At 39.8% G+C, this 23450-nt stretch overlaps 1 protein-coding gene across 11 annotated transcripts in view; it reads left to right on the top strand.

Moving 5' to 3' along the window:
* The first annotated feature begins 551 nt into the window (after positions 1-551).
* DNMBP (dynamin binding protein) overlaps positions 552-23450 on the top strand; it is a 117013-nt gene continuing 94114 nt past the window's right edge. For 7 of the 11 annotated variants that reach the window (XR_016388142.1, XM_089898007.1, XM_089897999.1 and 4 more), the window contains exon 1: positions 554-824. The gene's annotated coding sequence lies outside the window, so the exon portion shown is untranslated. Of the gene's footprint in view, positions 825-23450 lie in introns of all 11 variants that reach the window. The other 4 variants (XM_089898005.1, XM_089898001.1, XM_089898009.1 and 1 more) reach the window with 3 other exon arrangements.

Genomic DNA, 23450 nt, shown 5'->3' with positions numbered 1-23450 from the left:
AGGTGTCCTGAGAGACTTTCCTCAGAAAAAAATGAACAGACCGAAGTGAACGCCGAGTATTTGTGAGGTGATAAAGGAAACTGCCTCCGGGCAGCACAGAGGACCGCACCACAGGCAGGAACTGCATGCGGCTTCTCTAAATGGGATTTAACCCTTTTCTAGGTTGGAGCGGGAGTGTGGCGGTTGAGGGATCGGCAAGGAAGGAAAGGAGCTTTCGATCAGCGGGAGCTGCACGTAGAACTGAACGCTCCGCGAGCAGCCAACGCTCGAGCTGCCCTAGCAGGGTCGGCGCCGCACCGCCAGGTGCCTCAGTTTCCCAGAATGGAGGTCCGGGGGCACCGCCCCCTCTGACGTAACGGGGCGGGCGCATCCAAGGCGGGCGGTCAAGGAGTGCGAGAGCGGGGCGGGCGCCTGAGGGGGTGGGCGCGCGGGTAAGGAGCGTGGCGCCCCCGGGCCGCGCGGGCCGCGCGAGGCGGAAGCTTGGGCGGGAGGCCGGAGGCGGGGCCGCCACGCTGAGTCACGCAGGATTGACCCGCCCGCTGCTCCCAGGGGCGGAGGTGACAGCGGGCCTGGGAGAGGCGGTCGTAGCTGCCTGCTGCGCCAAGGGACCGCCAGGCGGCGGAGAGCTGGTCAGGGGCCGGGCGAGGCCGGGCGGGGAGCCCGGGTCGCTGTCCGGGGACGGCGGGCGGAAGGGACCCGCGCCCCGAGGAACGCGCCGGGCGGCCAGGCCTGCGCCGCCCCTGCCCCGCCACGGCCGCTGCCCCGGCCGGGAGCCCCCTAGGGGCAGCAGGGCGCCGGGCCCTCGTCGGAGTTCTCCGGTCCAGGTCAGTCGGGCCCAGGGAGGTGCCGGGGAGTTGGAGGCCGGGGGGCCGGCAGTCAGAGGGATGCAGACGTGGGCTTTTTAAATGGTGTCAGGCAAGCCCAGGGCTCTTTTCACTGCACCACCCTGCCACTCCGGCAATGAGGCGGAATTTGAAAGCTGGAAAAGAATCCAGTGTTAGTCCAGCCCCCTTATTTAACAGATGAAGAGATTCTTCTGGCTTGCACAGAGTCACATTCAGTCGGAATAGGAGTCCGTGATTCTGTGTCAGGGAGACAAGGGGGAAATGGCTTACCGAAGCAAGAGTAAGACCTGTTTGGCTAGAGATGCAAGTTTGGTTATGGTGGAGTTTTGTACACCTGCATTCCTGCCGCAGGTACTAATGTCCACCAGGCATCAATTTCTCAGAGTATTTAACCTTGAAAAGGATGTCAGTGCTGTCAGTTGAATAAAGGAATATTGGGGTTACAAACAGGCCAGGTCTGCTTCAAATTAGGTGCTGTGGGGAATGCTTGGTGTATAGAGTTAAATTTTAAATGAAAAAAACCCCACTTTAAATGGAATCTCATCCTTTATTGTCTATGTCATTTATATTGATATAATAATGAAGGGCACTCAGCATTATTCTGTAGTTGATAACTTGCCTTTAGGTCTATTTTTACAGTAATTCTTTTATAGTAATGTGAGCGTCTTGTGTTTAAACACTTTCATAATCACTGATGCTGTGGTATGTGGCAAGCCAGTGGTAGCACTAATATTTAGCGTTTGAGCATAGTTTAGCTTCACGTGTTTGTATAGCTGAAGTTACAGAACTGATTAATCTGTAGTTGTATACCGAAAAGTGAAGTACCTGCCAGCATACAGGTGTGGTTTCTTAGAGTTGGTGCTGCGTTTATTACTTTCGTAGCATAGAATAGATTCCAGGTGATGAGCAAGTTAGTTTATCCCCAGCACCTGTTTTTCTCTAAATTATTGAATCAAAGGATCTCTAAGACTACCTTCCATCTCCAAAGTTCCCTGATTTTTACGTGTTAATTTGAAACATATGTCACTCATTGTGTCAAGGACACAAAGTTTTGAGAAAACATGTTTTTAAAAAATTCTGCGTGATGCATAGTGAATCTTCAAATTCACTGTTGTTCTCAACGCTCCCAGTCTCTTTATCATTATTGAGCTAACATAAGTGAAAAGAGAGTTTTCAAATTACCTCAGTGTTAAAGTCACTAAAGTCAGAAACTGGAATAGAGTGCTTTGTGTATGGTGGAGAATAGCTAAAATTTGGCCTGGGGATGGGGTCTGTGCAGCACACAGATAACTTTTGCAATAAGCCGAGAACATTCTGCCTCAGAAAATGTGATAAGATGTTTTTTATACAGTGTTCATATTGTGTGAATTTTCAACTGAGATATGATAATAATCTTCGTAGACAATCTGTCCAAATATGTTCAAGTTATTTTGTCTTGCAGCCCCAAAGCAGAGCCTTTCCCATCTCTTGTTTCTTCTTTTCTGGGTCCTTTCTTCTTAGGGTCCCTCTTACCTTGAGAGACCCTTTCACATTCCTTTTTCATCCACTTGAAAGAGGCAATTCAGAGCCTCTCTCAAGCACTGATTGAACTTACACTACTTTTTCTCCTCTTAAAGCACATGATAAATCATAATTCTTGAATTGTCATTTAGATCTCCTAAAAACTAAGAGTGGGTGTTCATTTTTAGAACATAGTGCAAGACTCCATGAGGCTCTCGTTCTGAAAAAGGGTTAAATGGAATGTGTTTAGATTTTTATTTTCCCTAAACTTGGAGACTGCAATTTAGGAAACCTCCAGAGCCAGTAAACTCATTTCTCTCTGCCTCAGAAGGAAACCCTTTCTGCAGAATGCATAGTGAATCTTCACATGCGTTATTCTTCTCAACCCTCCCATTCACTTTATCAAGGTTGGGCTAAATAAGCAAAAAGTGATTTCTCAAATTTCAGACACTTCAGTGATTGTTCAGCTTACAGGTACTTTTTAAATTTGGGGAACTTTTTTAAATAATAAAAGCAGTTAAACTACAATGCAAATGGAGGCTTGCATACCCACTGCCAGGTATAAGGCTTGAATTTTTTCTGGGTTTATCATTCTGTCATTTCTGAAGTCGGTTAATGTATTACCTACCCCACAGCATTATTACAAGATTATCTGCTTTGAAATTCTCAATTGTTCTTGATCTTCAGCTAAAGCATCCTTAAAATTCATTCAGAATACTTATGAAAAGTTTTAAACATAAATTCAATTAATATTAAATAGTTTCTTATTATGCCTTGCTTAGGAAAACATCTGAATAAACTAATCTTCAAGATTGGATAACTTAGTCTCGTTTAGTCTCGTTGGCCAGGAGCTAATTATAAGATATCAGTCTCTTGCCTGGAAAGGCAGAAAGGTCTAAAGTAGCAGTCATGAAATCAGATCACAGATCAGCTCTGTGATGAAAGAGCTGTTAAACCACAGCTCAACAAATAGTCATGGAGCACCTGTATCTGTTCTTGGTGCTGGGGATACAGCTGTGAACAAAGCAGACAAAGCCCTGCCCTCAAGCAGTAGGTATTCTGGTGGTGTGGAAGCAAACAGGAAATAAATATGTGAATGGATCATGGTCACACGATTGTAAGTGCTGTGGAGAACCTGAAGGAGGCGTAAGTGAGAAAAAAAGTGGGGCGGGGGGAGTACACACAAAGTGCACAGTGGTCAGAGAAGGCCTCTACTGTAATCACTTTTGATCTAAGACTTGAGAGGAATGAGAGAGTGAGCAGGAGGCGGAGGGATGAGCAAGTTCCAAGCCCTGATGTAGGAGCATGTTTGGCATGTGTGAGGGATGATGAGGTCACAGTGGCCAGGCGGTCCCCATGTGGGCGAGGGGAAAGTGCAGCAGATGAGAGGTGGTGGGAGTGGGGAGGGGCACAGCAGTGTAGGCCGTTTTGTAAGGATTTTGGCCTTTCCTCCGAGTGAGGGGGGAGCCAGTAGAGGGTTTTGAACAGAGAAGCTTCTGATGACTTATGTTTTAACAGGATCACTCTGGCTGCTGGGCCAGAGAGACAGAAGGGGGACAAGGGCACAGTCAGTAAGAGCTTCCCTTTCATACCAGCTGTGTGACCCTAAACCGCAATCCTCCTCTGGCCTGTGTTTCCTCATCTGTAGGATAACCAGGTGCTCTCTAGCTCTAGATTTTTAGATTTTTAGATTTTAAATAGTGTGGAATCACTGTGAGGAGGCCAAAGGATTGTATATGAAGAGGTTCTGAAAGTAAATAGTTTCAAAGGACATGAAAACTTGACGCCAGCCACGTGTCTTGAGCTGAATCACTCCTAATCAAGAGGTAATGGGGTCTTTTCAGTCAGGTTGTCAGGTCATGAGAACAAAAACACTGATTCGTGACTATTTTCCACTGATCCCTTTAGTACTCTGCTGATCCCTGAATTTTTCCCTTCCTGCTTGAAAAAGGATGAAAAGCTGTTACTCATCAACAGAGCTGGCAACCAAAGTTGCTTTTGTTGTTAGGAAAGTTGGAAACTTAGGGGAAGGAAACAATTCTAATTTTATTTTTATCATAGGTCATTTGAATTCTTTTTTAACGTGCAAGGAGCCTAAAAGATTTCTTTTGTTTTTAATTCCCTTCTCCCATTCACCTCATGCTTCACAGGTGCTCATTTGAACACATATAACGTTTCTTTTTGTCTGTATAGGATCTTGCAAAGTGGGGATATTTGTTTTATATGTATTTTAATTTGTAATGTATTTCATTTTGCTTCTTTTTTCTCTGAGTACTGTTTTTAAGATACACCTGTGTTTCTACATGTACATCTAATTCTTTGCTTCCAAATGCTGCATTATATTCCGTGCTGTGTGTGTGAACCACAGTTTTACTTATCTCCTCTCTGTGTGATAGATACTCAGGTTGTCTCTACTTCCTACCACCACAAACATTGCTGCAGTGAGCATCTTCATACCTGTCCACTTATAAAGCTGTGTAATATACTTGTGGGATATACACTTCGAAGGGAATCACTGCGTCTAGGCTTGCATGTCCTGAATTTGATCAAACTGCCAGATTCCTCCCCACAATGGCTGCACCACTCTCTCTCCTGCCAGAAGTGTTCGAGGGGTCCTGTATCCTCATGTCCCAACCAGCACTCAGCTTTCTCTAGCTCTCCACCTTTTATAATCTCATAGGTGCAAAGTGATACCTTGTCATTTTTATTTGTATTTCTTTGGTTACTGATGATTGTGAGCATCTCTTATGCATATAGTTTCATCTGTAAATTATATTCCTGTCTTAGCCTGTTTTCTATTGGAGTTACTATCTGTGTTGCTGTTGACTTGTGGAAGACAGTTTATAGATGTTCACTTATCGTAACTTTGCAGATATCTTCTCATATGTTAATTTTGTCTTTGTTGTCCTTTCATCAAGAAAAATTCTTAATTTCAATGTAATCAGGTAAATAAATTCTTTGGCTTAGAGTTTTTCAAGTTTTGTTTAAGAAGGCCCTCCCAGTCCGTAGGTCATTTCTTTAATTCATCTAGAGCCCACATTGCACGTGGTGTTAGATAGGAATCCAGCCCTATTATTCTCCATTTAATGAGCCGGTTTTTCCAATAACATATCCAAAAACCCCATGCTTTCCTCCATTACATTGTGGTACCCTCTTTCTCCTATATGGTTCCCATGGATACACCAGTCTATCTCTAAGCCTCTATTCTGTTACATTAGTTTGTCAGTTCTTGCTCTGTTTTTTTTGTTTGTTTGTTTTTGTTTTTTGCGGTACGCGGACCTCTCACTGCTGTGGCCTCTCCCATTGCGGAGCACAGGCTCTGGAGGCGCAGGCTCAGCAGCCATGGCTCACGGGCCCAGCCGCTCCGTGGCATGTGGGATCTTCCCGCACCGGGACACGAACCCGTGTCCCCTGCATCGGCAGGCGGACTCTCAACCACTGCGCCACCAGGGAAGCCCTTTGCTCTGTTTTTTATTGCTCTGATTTTATTACAGTGATTTGGTAATATATCCTCATGACTGGCACAAGTGCCCCATCTCTGTTCTTCATTTTTAAATTTTCTTAGCTACTTCTGTGCCATTATTTTTCCATATAACATTTGGAATATGTTTATCAAGTTCCTCAAATTTTTTGAGGAATTTTTATTGGGATTACATTGAATTTATCAATTATTTGGGAGAGGCTTGACATCTTTTTGATATTAACTTACTTCATTCAAGAGTATGTAATGTGTTTCTTCATTTACTCAGCTTATTTTTTTTCAGAATTTTTGTTTTATTTGGAAATAATTTAAAACTAACAGAAGAGTTCTAAGATTAGTACAAAGAGCTCCTGTATATCCCTTACCTAGATTCACCAGATGTTAGCATCTTGCCATATTTGCTTTATTACTCCCTCTCTTCAGTTCTATGCATTTTTCTGACTCATTTGAGTTATTAGTTGCAGACATCATGACCCTTTACCCCTAAATACTTCATCAGTTCATTTCTAAGTCCTTTATTAGAACTTCAAAGTTTTCTCCATAAAGGTCTAAGAGTATATTCTTGGTTGAATTAATTTCTAATACTTGATAGTTTTGTTGCTATTGTGAATCATGTCTATTTCTATTACTGTTGTTTTCTAGTTAGCTATTGGTAGTTTAAGAGAAAAGGTATTGATTATTGTAAGCTGATCTTGTATTTCACAGCCTGGCTTCACTGTCTTATTCAAATAGTCTCCTGTTTTCTGTTGTTTCTTTTCCCCCATAGTTAATCATATCCTTTGAAAATAGTGATAGTTTTGTTGTTCCTTTCTCATCCTTATACTTCTTATTTATCTTTCCTTTACAGCATTGACCAGAACTTCCAGGACAGTGTCAAAACAGTTGCTATGCTAGTGAACATCTTTGTCTTGTTCTCAGTCTTAAAGAGAATGAGTCTAAAGTTTCCCCATTTCATGGAATGTTTGTTTTAGGTTTTAGGTGTACCTTTGTCAGGTTAAGGTGTTCTCCTCTATGTATTCCTAGTTTACTGAGCATTTTCATCATAAATGGGTATTAAGCCTTGTCAAATACTCTTTCAGGATTTGTCTCCAAAGAAATAAGATGGCATCAGGAGGCTGCAACCCAAAATCCTAAGCTAAGCTTAAGCTTCAAGCATAAGAAGATTAATAAAAGTCTTCAATATTTCTGAACCCTATGTATATAAATTTATGGTAAACATCTCACAATTCCAATATAAGCTTATTTCACCGTTAGATCAGCTTTTTCCTCCTGCTTTGAGTCAGAATTTAAAAAGCTGTTGTGAAGAATGAGAGCACCATATTCAGCATAACTGTAGTCGTCAGCATGATTGTAAATATAAGATATGTAAAATTATAGTTTCCTTACTCTGTGGATCACTCTCTGCTCCGGGTATAAATCTCACCTAAGTATTTCTCACAAAATATTGACATGGTTCAGCAGGTAGCTCTTTAGCAGCCATAACTGCTAGGGTGTTGTGCAGTAGAGTCTCAGGACTATCTCTTTTGGTTCATGATTGGGTTTTTTTGTTTTTGTTTTTAACTATTTTCCCCTAATTATAAAAATTATACCTCTTAATTGTAGAAAATTTGCAAGTAGAAATGCAAATCTTTAATCCTGCCTTTTAGCATCAACCCCTGTTAAAGTGTTTATTTCTCTCTCTCTGATCTTTTCTTTGGGGGGTGGGAATAGAGGGGCTACTTTGTGGAGGAGAACGCACCTAACATTGGGCTATATAATTGTGTATCACCCCTCCTTTTTCAGCCTTAGGCCATCAACTCTTGTTTGTCTTCCTTTGATTGATCTTCCAAAAAAAAGCAATAAGAAAGATATGATTAGCTTATAGGGCTGGGGTTACAGTTTGCTGATGACTTGGACATTTCGAACAGGCTGTGTGGGAGTGCACAGGCAGCCCGGCCTCAGAGTATGCAGAGGTCATAGGCCACATGCCAGCAGACCGAAGACTAGCTCGGAGGAGAGGAAGGGGAGAAGTCTATTTGATGTCACTTTGCTTCAGTTCAGTTAGCACCTTCCTTCTTTAGACCACATTTGCATTCATCTTTCAGAAAATAAAAAGTATGAAGAAAATAGTTGTATTTATTTTCTTTTGACCCTGAAATAAACCCAATGCTGTTGTCTTGTTTCCCTAATCACCTTCTGCTAGTGTGATGACTGGTGAGGGAGTGTCGTAATAAATTGCAGGAAGTGACAGAATTTTTAAGTTAACATTCTTATCAGCTGGTAGATTCAATATCCAACTGCCCTCTCCTCCTCACTCCTCATCCCTTCACCCTGCTTTTTCATTTTGCCAAAACACCTGTCACTTCCTAAAATGCTGTTGTCTGCCTTCCCCATCCCTCACGGAGGAAGTTCTTCAAGGGCAGGAACCTTTGTTTCATTCACTGATAAATCCCAAGCACCTTTTAGCCTTGCCTGGTACAAAGCATGCCCTCAACAGATGGAACCCACAAAATGAGTCAGTCTGTAAGGAGGCAGCTCTGTGATACAGAGAGGGGAACTCTTAAGGGAGGGATAAGGGAAGAAAGTTCTCTTAGCCTCCTTTAAATGCATGGGTTCAATAAACTAGTAGAGTCCCCATTTCTTCCTTGACCTTGTAAGCGTAACTGTTAACCCAGCCACAGAGCTAATTTCTCTACATCTGTTTTAGCCGCTCCTGTGGGGTCTGTGGTTTCTGAAAGTGGAGTGTGAGTGTCTGTGTTGCTGACAAGCACATGGTGGGAGTAGGGCCCCAGAGAGAATAGTCACTGCTGACGCTCTAGCCATGGGTTCTGGGCCCAGCACACACTCTGCATTGTTTTCATGAGGTGATTGATTCTCTTACGATAAATGATCTGTCCCATCAGCAGAAAAAGTTGCAGTGAATGTGCCGAGTTGTGCTGAACTCCCAGCCTCACACCCTGTGTCCTCCCGCTTTCTAGTTTATTCTTTCCTCCCATCCCCAGCCATGCAGAAACCTTTGGCATTTCTGTCTCATTTCTGGATCTGGTTCAGAATTGTCATGATGAATAGTCATGCTGCATATACCTGGTCACTTTATTGTAAAGCAAGGCTCAGTCATATGAAATAGCACTCTGTAGGGTGCTAAAGAAAAAAAAAAACTGGGTTGCCACAAATGCACCAAAATGCTGTTCTGGAGCCCAGTGCCATAGACCCAGTCTATCTTGTGTAGACCATTGTCTGAGTCATGGCCCTGAAATACTACTTTACTATTATTTTGCTTACTATTATTCTACTGCTTGACACTTGTTACCTGGCCCTCGAATCTGATCCAGACTGTCCATATATGTTCTAATTTACTTCCATGTCCCTATTTTCTCCTCTAATCAGATATGTCTCTTTTTCTTTCCTACAACAATGATGATAGCAATAAGTATATTATTAATTATAATTATGAATATGTCTTTGGTTTCACTAGCAGTCTGAATTCAAATGAAGGGAAAGGAATATAAAACAACAACAATAATATAATAACAGCAGCTAATATTTTGGCCAGTCATAGTACTAAATGCATTCCTATTTAATCTTCAGAACAATTTTGTAAAGAAGGTGCTGTTGTAATCCTCATTTTGCATATGGAGAAACTAAGGTACAAACTGGTTAAGAAACTTGCCCTAAAGTTTATGTTGCTGTTAAGTGATAGAACAGGAAATCAAACTCACATCTATTTTCCTCCAAAGCCCACCTTCTTAACCAGTGTGCCATAGCAGGCCTCAGGTAAGCAGGTGACTGAAGAACAGGAGTGACTTATATGGTCACATGGTTATTGACAGTTGTGCTTTTTTCATGTTCGCCGCACTACTCACCAGTGCTCTGTGAGATGTGAAGGGGCTGGGAGGATTTTGTCTGCAGCTGGGACTGCTCAGGGAGCTCCTCCCCAGACCCTATGTCGACTCTACAGTCAGAAATGGGTGGCACCTCAAAAAGGGAAAGGCTCTGAAACTACAAATCCAGATAGCATTCTTTGGCTTTTTGACCTTTTCCTAATAATGTATTTAAGATTTGCAAAAATGAATAAAGAACAATACAATAAATGTCCACGTATCCAACACTCAATTGAAGATGTAGAAAGCTGGGCTTCTCTGGTGGCACAGTGGTTAAGAATCTGCCTGCCAGTGCAGGGGACACAGGTTCGAGCCCTGGTCCGGGAAGATCCCACATGCTGCGGAGCAACTAAGCCCGTGGGCCACAACTACTGAGCCTGCGAGCCGCAACTACTGAGCTCGTATGCCACAACTACTGAAAGCCCGCGCACCGCAACAAGAGAAGCCACAGCAATGAGAAGCCTGCGCACCTCAACGGAGACCCAGTACAGCCAAAAATAAATAAAGGTTAAAAAAAAAAAAAAAAAGATGTAGAAAGCTGAGTTGGTTCCTGCGTTCCACCTCCCTTTGCCGTTTTGTAGATCCTCTGGTTCTAGCGACTTAGAAAACAAAAAGGATTCCCTTCTATTTATATATGACAACAGTACCATTAGTGTCACCTAAAAAAAAGCAGCAGTAATTCCTTAATATAATCAAGAAACTAGTCAGTGTTCAAAATTTCTGCCATTTGTCTCAATTTCTTAAACAATTGATTTGTTTGAATCAGGATCCAAGAAATGGCACCCATTGCATTCAGCTAATATGTTTCTTAAGTAGCTTTTAATTGATAAGTTCCCTTTCCTTCCATTTCCATTTGAATTTTAAAAATTTCATTTATTTATTTTTGGCTGTGTTGGGTCTTCGTTGCTGCCTGTGGGCTTTTTCTAGTTGCGGCGAGCGGGGGCTGCTCTTCATTGCGGTGCGCGGGCTTCTCGTTGTGGTGGCTTCTCTTGTTGTGGAGCACGGGCTCTAGGCGCAAGGGCTTCAGTAGTTGTGGCTCACAGGCTCTAGAGCGCAGGCTCAGTAGTTGTGGCGCACGGGCTTAGTTGCTTCTCGGCATGTGGGATCTTCCCGGACCAGGGCTCAAACCTGTGTCCCCTGCATTGGCAGGTGGATTCTTAACCGCTTCGCCACCAGGGAAGCCCTTCATTTTAATTTTTGATTATAGTTTATTTTATTAAAGAATTTTGTCATATAGTTTCCCACATTCTGGATTTTTAAAAATGGTTTGTGATGCAACCTTATTGTCCTGTTGTGAGTTAATTTACATTTTTGTTAGTCACTCTAGGAGGTTCCAAGTTATTCAGCCTCCATAAATAGAAAGGATTCACCAGCCCACATATAGCTTGGTCTGGCCCAGAGGTCATTTCCAAGGAGTCTTCCAAAATGTTCCAGGTGACAGGGAATGACATAATCAACAGCAGACCATCTCTATTTAAAAACATTTTGCCTCAGAAGGAACTTTATATCTTCTCTTTGGCAAGGCATTTTCGTGTTCCCTAGAGTCAAAGAAGAGAATAGAGAAGCGAGTGAGTGGTCTGGTTTTCTTCTTTTAGACGTGTCTGTTGCTTTAAGGATTTCTGGAGCTCAGTGCCAGAACCTCCTTGGGATATTATCGTCTTACAGTTTAGATCTGCTTATCAGGAAACAGAACCCCTGGAGGATCAGGTAAGAGGAGAGTGAGTTTACATTAAAACCAGACCTTTGTTAGTTCCTGTTGGGGGTCCTGTATTGTATTCTTGAGCATGTAGCCAGACTGTGGAGCATAATACTAATACATATGGTCTTCAAACCTATAGTGTACATTACCTGGTCTTTTTGCTGCCACTGTCTAGATGTTGTTCAGTAATTATAATATCTGGACCACTGTAGACATGAAGAAGTCCAGTTTTGTTTTGTTTCTCTTGTAGTCTTGCTGCCTTGACCTGCTAGTCAACTGTGATAATTCTGCAGGGTAATCAGTTAATATTAAAGTAAAAAGAATGAAAGTTGTTGAAGTGTGACGCTATATTTGGCTTTATTTAGTGACTTGATGATTGTAAGAATAAAGTATCTCAATGTCAGTATTTTCATCTAGTTTTAAAGCCGAACAGTTAATAAACCAAGGCTAAAAATCTAACATAGGATGAGAAGGACATTTAATACATTTGTTACAGCCCTGCTTATACTTTTATTTTGAGATTAACTGGTTATCTTAAGTAAGAGGTTTGCTTTAATTAATAACAGTAAATTACTGGAAATCTTTGTGTTGAATTTTACCAGTATGTTCAAACTTTATTCTTTTTTTTTTTTTTTTTTTTAATATTTATTTGTTTGGCTGCACTGGCTCTTAGTTGGGGCACGCAGGATCTTCACTGCTGCCTGCAGGATCTTTAGTTGCAGCATGCGAACTCTTAGTTGTAGCATGTGGGATCTAGTTCCCTGACTAGGGATCAAACCTGGGCCCCCTGCATTGAGAGCGTGGAGCCTTAGCCACTGGACCACTGGGGAAGTCCCTCAAACTTTGTTCTTATATTCCATAGGTGGGAATCAGGCTTGGTCAACATTCTCTTCTGGTTACTCCAAATACTTAAAAAGTAAAATATAATTATTATTCACAATAAAAGTGTCAGTCAGACACTGGCAAAAATGTCAGTGATTTGCTAGTTATTGATTGCTCTTCCTTGCAGTGATCAGTTAACAAAAATAAGCACTTCGTATTCACCCTGATCACAGGAAGCAAGAGCACACACATGAGATAGTATGTTTGAAAAGCAGTCTGTAGATGTATTGTGTTCTAATAATATGTGTTACAAAGCTGTACTGCCTTGCAGAGAACTGCCAGTATTTTGATGAGGCTAGAGTTTAGGGTGTATGGTGGGTGGAGAATGTCCAGAAATGAGGCCAAACTTATGCATGGGGACCAGATCATGAAGAGCTTTGTATGATCTGCACAGGAGTTTTAGATACTTCCTACCAGTGATGGATGGGAAGCTCTTGTGAACTTCAAGCAGTAAAGAATTATGAGATTTTGTATTAAAAAACAGTAATCCTAGTTGCAGTGTGGAAAATAGAACAGAGGGAGATAAGACTGGTAGGTAACTAATTAGGAAGCTATTGCCATGGTCCCAAAGAAAAGATGGTGAGAGTCTAAAGTAGGGCAGTGGCAATCTTAAATTGTAAATGTCAAGCGGAAGAACAATTTTTCAAAGGTAGATGAGTTTGAAGGACTGAACAATAGTGTTAATGTTTTTCCTAGAAGTAGAGGGTTTTTTTAGAAGAGTAAATAAATTAATTTCATATTCCTCTTCTATCCCTGGAAGGCATTTGGCAAAGGTTTTCTTAGACCCATAGGCAAGGATCTTGTAAGTGAAACTGCTGCCAAATCCTTGTGGGAATACACAGTTCATTTAGAGCTTAGGGTAGAAGGGGATGTCAATTGCTATGTCCTTGTGACCAGTAACAACAAAGAGTCACATTACTCCCCCTTCCTCTCAAAAAGACAGTAACAGTTTTGAGCAGTTAACCCCACCCAGAAGTTGCTGCCTCATCTGTATTATTGTAACAATCAGTCTGTGGGACGATGACAGTTCTCCTTCTCCTCCCCCTTCATCATCATCACCATCACCATCACCACAATCCTCATAGGTGACATTTACAAAATACCTGAGTGCTTACTATTTACCAGGAAGTGTATTAAATGTTTTACCTATATGATCAAACTTAATCCTCATAACACACCATGAAATAAATTACTGTTGTTATCTTCAGTTTACAGATGAGGAAACAAAAGTTCAGAATGGTTTAAGTGACTTGCCCAAGGTCACATAGCTTGACAACCGGCAGAGCCAAAAACTGAACCTAATTCTCTCTGACTTAAGTCTGAGCTGTTAACTGTTATGAATGTAGTTATTACTTAATACAATTTAGTAGCAAAAATGATTTCTCATCTTAAATTTACTCCTTTATGTAGCCATGCCCAGTGAAAGGCCACATAATCAAACACTGTATTACCTACCCTCCATTTGCAGCTAATAGCGAGGACAGATTTTTAAAACATAAGTACAGGAAAAACTTGGGGATGGGGTGGGGCAGAAATAGGGAGGCTATTTAAATTTCTAGCTTTTTTCAAGGCAGGATATCTATGTATGCCTTCACTATTTTTTGCTTGAAGTACAGCAGTTTCTGAAACAAGAGAGCCACTCAGTTTTTAAAATTGAGATATAATTCGCAAACCATGAAATTCACCCTTTTGAAGTATGCGATTGAGTGGGGTTTCTTGGGTACGTTACAAAGGTGTGCAATCATCACCACTGTCTAGTTCCAGAACATTTTCATCACCCTGAAAAAGAACCTTGTATTCATTAGCAGTCATTCCCCACCTATGAAAAAGATTTTGAGACTATCTATCCATAATCTCCTCTTTAACGCAGATGACGATGATAACAACAGTAATAATAATAACAGCTAACCCCTGTGTAGTGCTTACTATATGTAAGGTACTATTCTAAGTGCTTTATGTATACTAACAAATTTAAATTTCACTGTGATCCTGTGAGGCAGGTTCTATTACTAAACCCATTTTATAGGTGAGGAAATTAAGGCACAGAGAAGTTAAGTAACTTGCCTCAAATCACGTAATTTTTTAAAAAAATTATTTATTTTATTTTTGGCTGTGCTGGGTCTTCATTGCTGCGTGTGGGCTTCTCATTGAGGTGGCTTCTCTTGTTGCGGAGCACGGGCTCTAGGCGTGCGGGCTCAGTGGTTGTGGCTCGCGGGCTCTAGAGAGCAGGCTCAGTAGTCGTGGCGCACGGGGTTAGTTGCTCTGCGGCATGTGGGATCTTCCTGGACCAGGGCCCAAACCCATGTCGCCTGCATTGGCAGGCAGATTCTTAACCACTGCGCCACCAGGGAAACCAAATCATGTAATTTTTAAAAAAATAATTTATTTTATTTATTCCTTTTTTTTTTTTATTTTTTTGGCTGAATTGGGTCTTCGTTTCTGCGCGTGGGCTTTCTCTAGTTGAGGCGAGCGGGGGCTACTCTTCATTGTGGTGCACGGGCTTTTCACTGTGATGGCTTCTCTTGTTGTGGAGCACGGGCTCTAGGTATGCCGGCTTCAGTAGTTGTGGCACACGGGCTCAGTAGTTGTGGCATGTGGGCTCTAGAGCACAGGCTCAGTAGTTGCGGTGCACAGGCTTAGTTGTTCCATGGCATGTGGGATCTTCCCAGACCAGGGCTTGACCCCATGTACTCTGCATTGGCAGGTGGATTCTTAACCACTGCGCCACCAGGGAAGCCCACATAACTTTAATATGGGGTGGAGATAGGAGATAAATCCAGATAGTCTGGCTTTGTAATCTGTGCTCTTAATTATTCTTTGTGTTTTAAGCTGATTATATTTGTATTTGAAAATTATATGAAGACCTTGAAAATACCATGCTAAGTGAAAGAAGCCTGTCACAGAAGACCACATATTGTATGATTCCATTTATATGGAATAGGCAAATCGTTCTGTGTATAGAGACAGAAAGTAGATTACTGGTTGTCTAGGGATGGGATGGATGGGGAGATTTTATGGAGGGAAATGGGAAGTGACTGCTAATGGGTATTGAGTTTATTTTTGAAATGATGAAAATGTTTTAGAATTGATAGTGGTGCAGGTTGCACAACTCTGGGGCTTTACTAAAACCTATTGGATTGTACACTTTGAATGGATTAATTATATAGTATGTCAATTATAACTCAATAAACCTGTTTTTCAAAAATGATATGAAGGACTTCCCTGGTGGCACAGTGGTTAAGAATCCACCTGCCAATGCAGGGGACACGGATTCAAGCCCTTGTCCGGGAAGATCCCACTTGCCGTGGAGCAACTAAGCCTGTGTGCCACAACTACTGGGCCTGCACTCTAGAGCCCGTGAGCCACAACTACTGAAGCCTGCTCGCCTAGAGCCCGTGCTCTGCAACAAAAGAAGCCACCGCAATGAGAAGCCCATGTGCTGCAACGAAGAGTAGCCCCCGCTCACTGCAACTAGAGAAAGCCTGTGTGCAGCAACGAAGACCCAACGCACCCCCCTCCAAAAAAAAATGATATGAAGATAAGTGACCAGGATGATTTACCTTGGAATACCTTTTTGTCTTCATCTGGAAAAAAAATTGTGTGTATACACACACACACACACACACACACACACACACAAACACACTTTTCCGCCTTGTATTTGGGGGTGCTCAGTTACTTAGAACCAGTTCTAATTCTAACAAATATACTTGCTTATTTGAATATTTCAGGTGCTCCCAAGTACCTAAAATCAAAGCCCAACCTTCCTAATGTGGAAATGAGTCCTGTGAGATCCTGTATAGCTCTGTGTGAAAGAGGAGCATGATCATTGGGAATATGAATATATATTTTGATATATAACTTAAAGTAGTTCAGTGTGTTAAATCATTAATTCTTCAACTATTTATGGAGGGCCTGCTACATACCAAGCAGTGCTCTAGGTGCTTGATATACATCGGTACATAAAATAGACGAAAAGAATCCCTGCCCTGTAGAGCATGTAGGAGATAGGGACTAATTCTGTAGGCTTCATAGAGGAGGTATCATGAGTTGGGTCTTAGAAGATAATAGTTTACCCAGATAATGAGAGTTATGCGTGTTTGATGGAAAAGTGAAGTGCTCAGCTGATCCAGTCAAAACAGCTAATATCACACTGTGTCTTTTTTTTTTTTGGCTGTGCAGCAGATAACTTCAAAATCTTAATGGCTTATTACAACAGCCATCTGCTTTCGTTTTCATAGGTCTGAGAGGGCTGAGATTTGTAGGTCAGAGTAAAGGAGGATAGACAGCAGCAAATGGATATAGGGGCAGGAATCTTCTTGGGGATTTATCTCAGGTCTTTGGCCAAGGGCTGGGCTGGGCATGCACAGGGCAAGCTTCTGTGAGGCCTGAGTCAGAGTGGCTTCTGTGGGGCCGAGAGCTGAGCAGAGATACCTGAGGGTGCACAGTGCTCAGAAATATTGGATTTATAGTCTGGCCAGAGTAGAGAGACCTTGATGAGCACTACAGGCATTCCTTTGAGACCCCAGCTAGGACAACTTTAGGAGTAAGAATAATACTTACAATAAATGCCGTACCTTAAGACTCAGGACAAAACCCAACCTACATGATATAAAACCAAGCCTAATAGGATCAAGAGGATCTTCCTGTAGTTTAACTGAATGTCAGAACAAAATTCAACACACATTAAAGGAACAGTATAATCCAGACCATCTATAACATATCATACACAATGTATATCATACAATAAAAATTACTAGAATACAAAGAAGTGAAAATATGACAAGCAAAAATGTGACACATACTGTAGAGGAAAAAATATAACTCATTGTGTGATGACTGAGATGATGGATTTAGCTCATGAGGAATTTAAAACAGCTAATGTAAATATGTTCAGATATTTAAAAGAAGAGATGGCCGTAATGAATGAATAGATAGGGACCATCACCAGAGAAATGGAACTATTAAAAAGAGCCAAATGGAAATTCTGGAATTGAAAAGTACAACAGCTGAAATAAAGATTAACTGGATAGACTTAAGAGAGCAGGAAGGATACTGCAGAAGAAAGGGGCCAATGAACTATAAGACAGATAAATAGAAGTTATACAAGCTGAAAAGAAGAAAGATTGGGGATGGGGAGAATAGAGCTGTAGTGACAGTGAGACAGTATCAAGTAATTTAACATGTCTAATTGGAATCACATAAACAGAGGAGGAAAGATGAGGAAGAAATATTTGAAGAAATAATGACCAAAATTTCCCCAAATTTAGTCAAAAACATCAACCCATAGATCCAAAACTCTTAGTGAACCTCAAATATGGTAAATATGAAGAAAACTACACCTAAACACTTTGTAGTCAGCTGCTGAAAACCAAAGATAAAAAGAAAATTCTTAAAAGTAGCCAGAGAAAAAAGATATTACATACAACAAAGAATGACAGCTGACATCTCATTTGAAATAGGCAGAAGACAATAGGACAACATCTCTAAAGTTTGAAAGAAGAAAAATAAAACCATCAATTCAAAATACTATACTAAGCAAAAAATCCTTGCAAAATGAGAGTAAAATTAAAATATTTTCAAATTTGAGCAGATTTGTTGTCAGCAGACTTATACTGCAAGAAATGCCGAAGGATGTTCTTTAGGCTGAGAGGAAATGATACCGGGAGGAAACTCAGATCTATAGAAAGGAATGAAGAGCACTAGAAATGGTAATTGTACAGGCAAAAGTGAAAGACTTTTTTTCTTAATTTATTTAAAGGACAACTGATTGTTTATAACAAAAATGGCATTGTATTATGGGATTTATAATATATTGCATTAATTATCTATTACTATATAACAAATTTTCTCCAAAATTAATGGCTTAAAACACTAAATATTTATTATCTTACAGTTTCCGTGGGTTGGGAATTCAGGAGTGGCTTAGCTGGGTGGTTCTGGCTCGGTGTGTCACAAGTTGCCATCAAGATGTTGGTGGGGGCTGCATTCATCTGAAGGCTTGTCTGGGACCCTAGAATCTCCTTGCAAGATGCTTGCTCACATGCTTGTCGGCAGGAGGCCTCAGTTTTGTTTTTTTTTTACCATGTGGGCTTCTCCATAAGACTGCCTGAGTGTCCTCACAACCTAGTCTTGGAAATCACACACTGTCACTACCACCTCATTCTGTAGGTTAGAAATGAGTCACTAGTATGGCCCACACTCAGGAGGAGAGGAGATAGGGAGTAGTATCAAAAAATTTTTGCATCTACTTTAAAGCTACCACAAATATGTAGAAATAATATATATGGCAACAATAACACGATGGACAGGATGGTGTGGTAAATGGAATTATACAGTTATGTATCTCATACATTGTATGTACAATGGTATAATATTAAATGTAAGTAGACTGTGATAAGTTAATGATGCATATTGCAATCCCTAAAACAACCACTTGAAAAATCCAGTGGTATAAATAAAAGCACTAGAGGAACTAAAATGAAATACTAAAAAATATTTGATTAACCCAAAGAAGGCAGTAAAGAAGGAATTAAAAAATAGGACAAATAGAAACAAATGCAAGATCAGTAATTACATTAAATGGTCCACATGTTTTAATTTAAAAGTATAAATGATCAGACTTAACAACTGTCTAAAAGAGATGCACTTTAGAAATTCAGAGAAAGACAAATAACTATGTGATGTCACTTGTATGTGGAATCTAAAAAAAAAGCCAAATGCATAGAAAAAGAGAGTAGAGTGGTAGTTTCTGGGGCTGGGGGGTGGGGGAAATGGGGAAATGTTGGTCAAAGAGAACAAACTTCCACTTATAAAATGAATAAGTTCTGGGGATCTAATATACAGCATGGTAACTATAATTAACAATACTGTATTATATACTTGAAAATTGCTAAGAGAGTAGATTTTAAATATTCTCACCACAAGAAAAGAAATTGTAATTATTTGAGGTGCGTGATGTGTTAACTAACCTTATTGTGGTAATCATTTTACAATATATATGTGTATCAAATCATCACATTGTACATGTTAAACTTGCACAATATTATATGTCAATTGTGTCTCCATAAAGCTGGGAGGAAAGAGAGATGTACCTTAAATATAAAGGCATAGGCATGTTGAAAGTAAAAAATAATAAAAATAAAATAAATAAAAAGAAAAAGGTATACCAAGTAAACAGTAAGCATGAAAAGCTGGCATGGCTATATTAATGTCAGAGAAAGTAGACTTTAAGGTAAGGAGATAAAGAGGGACATTTTGTTATGATAACAAGGTCAGTTTATCAGGATGATAGAAAAACTCAAAATGTGCATTTACCTAGTAACAGATCTTCAAATTACATGAAGCAAAACTGACAGAATTAAAGAGAAAAACAAATCCCAATAAGAGTTAGCGATTTAACATTCTTTTCTCAATATTAATAGAGTAAGTAGATAAAAAATCAGCAAGGGTATATATGAGATGAAATAACACCATCAATCTTCTCAACCTAACTGACATTAATAGAACACCATTCTCAACAACTGCATTCTTTTCAAGTGCACATAGAGCGCTCACTAAGATAGACCATATGCCAAGCCATAAAGTATCTCAATAAATTTAAAATAATATAGAGCATGTTTTCTGACCACACCAGAACTAAACTGGAAATTAATAACAGAAAGATCTCTGGATATTTGAAATATTTGGAAAGTAAATGTCACCCTTCTAAATAACCCATAGTTAAAAGAAGAAATCAATGGGAAATTAGGAAATTTTTAGCTGAATGAAAGTGAAAGCACTGTATCAGAATCTGTGTAGCTAAAGCAGTGTTTAAAGGGAAATTCATAGCTTTTGATGCTTATATTAGAAAAGAAGAAGGGTTGAAAATCTGTTATCTAAGTTTTCACAGGAATGAGAAGAACAGAGTAAACCTAAAGTTGAAAGGGGGAAATAACAAAGATACAATAATAGAGGAAGAAATCAATGAACTAGAAAACAAACAATAGAGACATTTAGCAGAGTCAAAAGTTGGTTCTTTGAAAAGATGAACAAAATTGATACACCCCTAGCACAACTAAGAAAAAAAGAGAAAACAAAATTTCCAATATCATTATAGATCATACAGATATTAAAATCTTAATATAGGAATATTTTGAACAACTTTATGCAGCAAATTTGACAGCTTGGGTTAAATGGACAAATTTCTTGGAAAAATACAACTTAACAAAATCAGTACAAGAAGAAATGAAAAATTTGGGTAGCCCCATATGTGATAAAGCTATTGAATTTTTAATGAAAAATCTTTCCTTGAAGTTCTCCAGGCCCGGATTATTACAGTAACAAATTCTGTTAAATATTTAAGGATGAAATAATACCAATCTTACACAGACTTTTTCAGAAATTAGAAGATGAAGGAACATTTTCCAGTTCTTTATGTGGCTAGCCTAACCCTTATTGGCAAATCTGACAAGGACACTTAAAAGAATATTACAGTCTAATATCCTTTGGGAAACATAGGTGTAAAATCTTCAACAAAGTAAATTTGCACTATATAAAAAGAGTAATACATCACGAGCAAGTAGGGTTTATTCCAGAAATGGCAGGTTGACTTAGTATTTGGAAATCAATGTAATTTGCCACATCGACAGAATAGAAGGGGAAAAATGATCATCTCAGTAGATGCAGAAAAAGCACTTAATAAAATTCAACACCGATTCATGGTTTAGAGAAAAAAAGCCAAAACAAAATAGTATGCAGAACTAGAGCAAAGTCCTGAACTATTTCCTTCATTCCTCTTGGTGGGAATCACGGTGATCTGACATGCTAGCTGCCTAGATAGCCCAGCAAAGGACTCTGAAATCTCTAGGATGTAGCTAATTAATTGGACTGTGATTTGTATGTATTTGCTGTTTGTTAAGGAATTAGTATTATAGCTCATATCAACTACCAGACACTACTTTTGGTTAGTTTCTGTATCGATTTTGTAATCTTATTATTAATATATCATCTTTGTTCTTCATCTCTCATGGCAGCCTGTAATATAAATCTCCCACCTGTTTGTTTCTCCCTTTTTCTTATCCTAGCTACAGTTCCTAATGTTTCACTCCTAGATTCACATGTTTCCATGTAGATACATTAGTTTCTTTACATATCATACCATTGCCCTTCCTTTCCTGTGAGAGATCTCTTTTAAATCAAGTGAACCTTTCCATTGTTGAATTTTAGGTTTGAACATCCTGACTTAGGACATTTAATCCTCATTGATACCATCTAAGGAATCCACCATTCACCAAGTTTGCTGTGTCTTGGCATAACTCTCTGGTTCATCTTGGATAGAAACTACCAGAAGATCCATATATACATTTTCCTTTCAAGTATAGTGACTCTAGTTTCTATAACTAGAAGTGTTAGTTTTTACTTATTTGTATAAAGCTGATGGTCCCTCTCTTCCACGGTTTTTGGAAGTTGGTACTGCATAGAATGATCTAGAATCACTCACCCTGAGAATGGTCTCAGTTATTTTTAACTCCAACTGCACAGTTTATTTCCTCTCTATTTTTCTTTCTCAGAACCTTTAGTTTTCTAAATTCCTTTTCTGATTCTTTCTTACAAAATATCAAGAATATTTTATACTGTAAAAAACCTGAAGGGTAGAGAAACTCCTTGTCTTTTAAATCTTCTTTAGCCAAAAAACTAGCCTGTGCTTGAAAGAGATAAGGAAAAGAAAAAAGATGCTTACCTTGCAGATCTCTGTACTATTAATCCTCATAGCTTGGGTTAATAAATGTTCTTGGCATCTCCTGGAAACTGTCCAAAAACCTGCCTGTTATCACATGTTTGTTTCGTTCCTTGTTAACTGCAGCTTCACCCTGAAGTTTCACTTTATAGTTTCAAGTTAATCTGCACTTCTGCAGTTGCTGTCAGTTGTATTATCTGGGCATTTATTGTATATAAAACGTATCACAGCTGTTAATTTTAGTAAAGCTCCTTAGCTCAGACATGTCCAATGTATTTACTTAGGAGTCAGTGATGCTTAAATTTCATAATTGAGATTCATGCAGGATTTAAGAAATGGGAACCTGAGCAAGTACTTAAGGAACTCTTAGGTTGACCCATTTGAAAAATGTTTCTTTAATGTAAATGTCCTCAAATTTGGTAGTCCTAAAATATTAGTCTTGGGACCTTCCTCCACCAGTGCAATTTGCCAAAAAAGACAAAATTGATGTAGAGATATATAAGCAATTGAAAAAATAACTAAAAAGGGAGAAAAATATCAGCTTAATGTGGGGGAGAGAGAGGGAGGGTGGAATCCTTCAAGTTAGTTGAAACAGCTATCCCATAAGAGTCAATCCTGAAGCTTTCTTAATTTGAATTGTCTTTTGTAAAAAAAAAAAAAAAAAAAAATTAGTTGTTTTAGATGAGAGGTGTTCCGTTTAAATCCTGAAGAGGACTGAAGGGCCCTTCCATGATTGGCAGAAACTCTGATCTATGTCCTGTTCCCTCGCTGAGGTTGTTGCCTTCCAACTTGAGACAAGTTTGAAATAAGCAAAATATAATATAAACTGTAAGACAGTTTACAATAGCAGATTCCTTTTCTACCCTCATTTCTCATGTACAATCATCCCACCTAAGTCAGAACAGGCTTTTTATTTTTTCTTACAGTCCAACATTCCATAACCTGTTTAGCAAAGTACATGCGAGTCAGTGCTGCTGTCATCAGGAGAGCACAGTGGGTTGGAAGAAGATACTTGTTGGAGGACAGCTAGCCCAGGCCATGCTGCTCAGCTTCATGGGGGCCACCATGATCAAGATGGGTTCTACTTTTCCTCTTCATCTGTTGCTAGTTTTCTGAGTAATCACCTGGCAGTGACTGCTGACCTTCTGTCCAAAATGAACTCTAGTGACATAAACCAGAGGAGGAAATGATGTTTTCCTAGCTTCTCTCATTTCCTTCCGGAAACAGATTTAGACTTCATTTTCTGACACCTCTTATCCTTTCACCCAGAGGAAAGAGCTCATTCTTTTTAGTCCTATATTGCCAAGAATAAGAGAACTGTGCAATTGCTTTTGAGGTTAAATATTACTTTTCATTGCTTGGACTTGAAATTTTTTAAATGGATTTCCATTCCCCAAAATGTTTTATGGAGAGTTCAGTTTCAAGACATAAGGAAATTTCCAGATGCTCGTGAAAGCATATTCCT

The sequence above is a fragment of the Delphinapterus leucas genome, chromosome 16 (genome assembly GCF_059928025.1).
Source record: "Delphinapterus leucas isolate spDelLeu-1000000601 "Yukka" chromosome 16, BTC_Dleu_Yukka2, whole genome shotgun sequence".
In the NCBI taxonomy this organism is placed as follows: Eukaryota; Metazoa; Chordata; class Mammalia; order Artiodactyla; family Monodontidae; genus Delphinapterus; species Delphinapterus leucas.
Note: the sequence above shows the minus strand (reverse complement) of the source record. Positions and strands in the feature narration are given on the sequence as shown.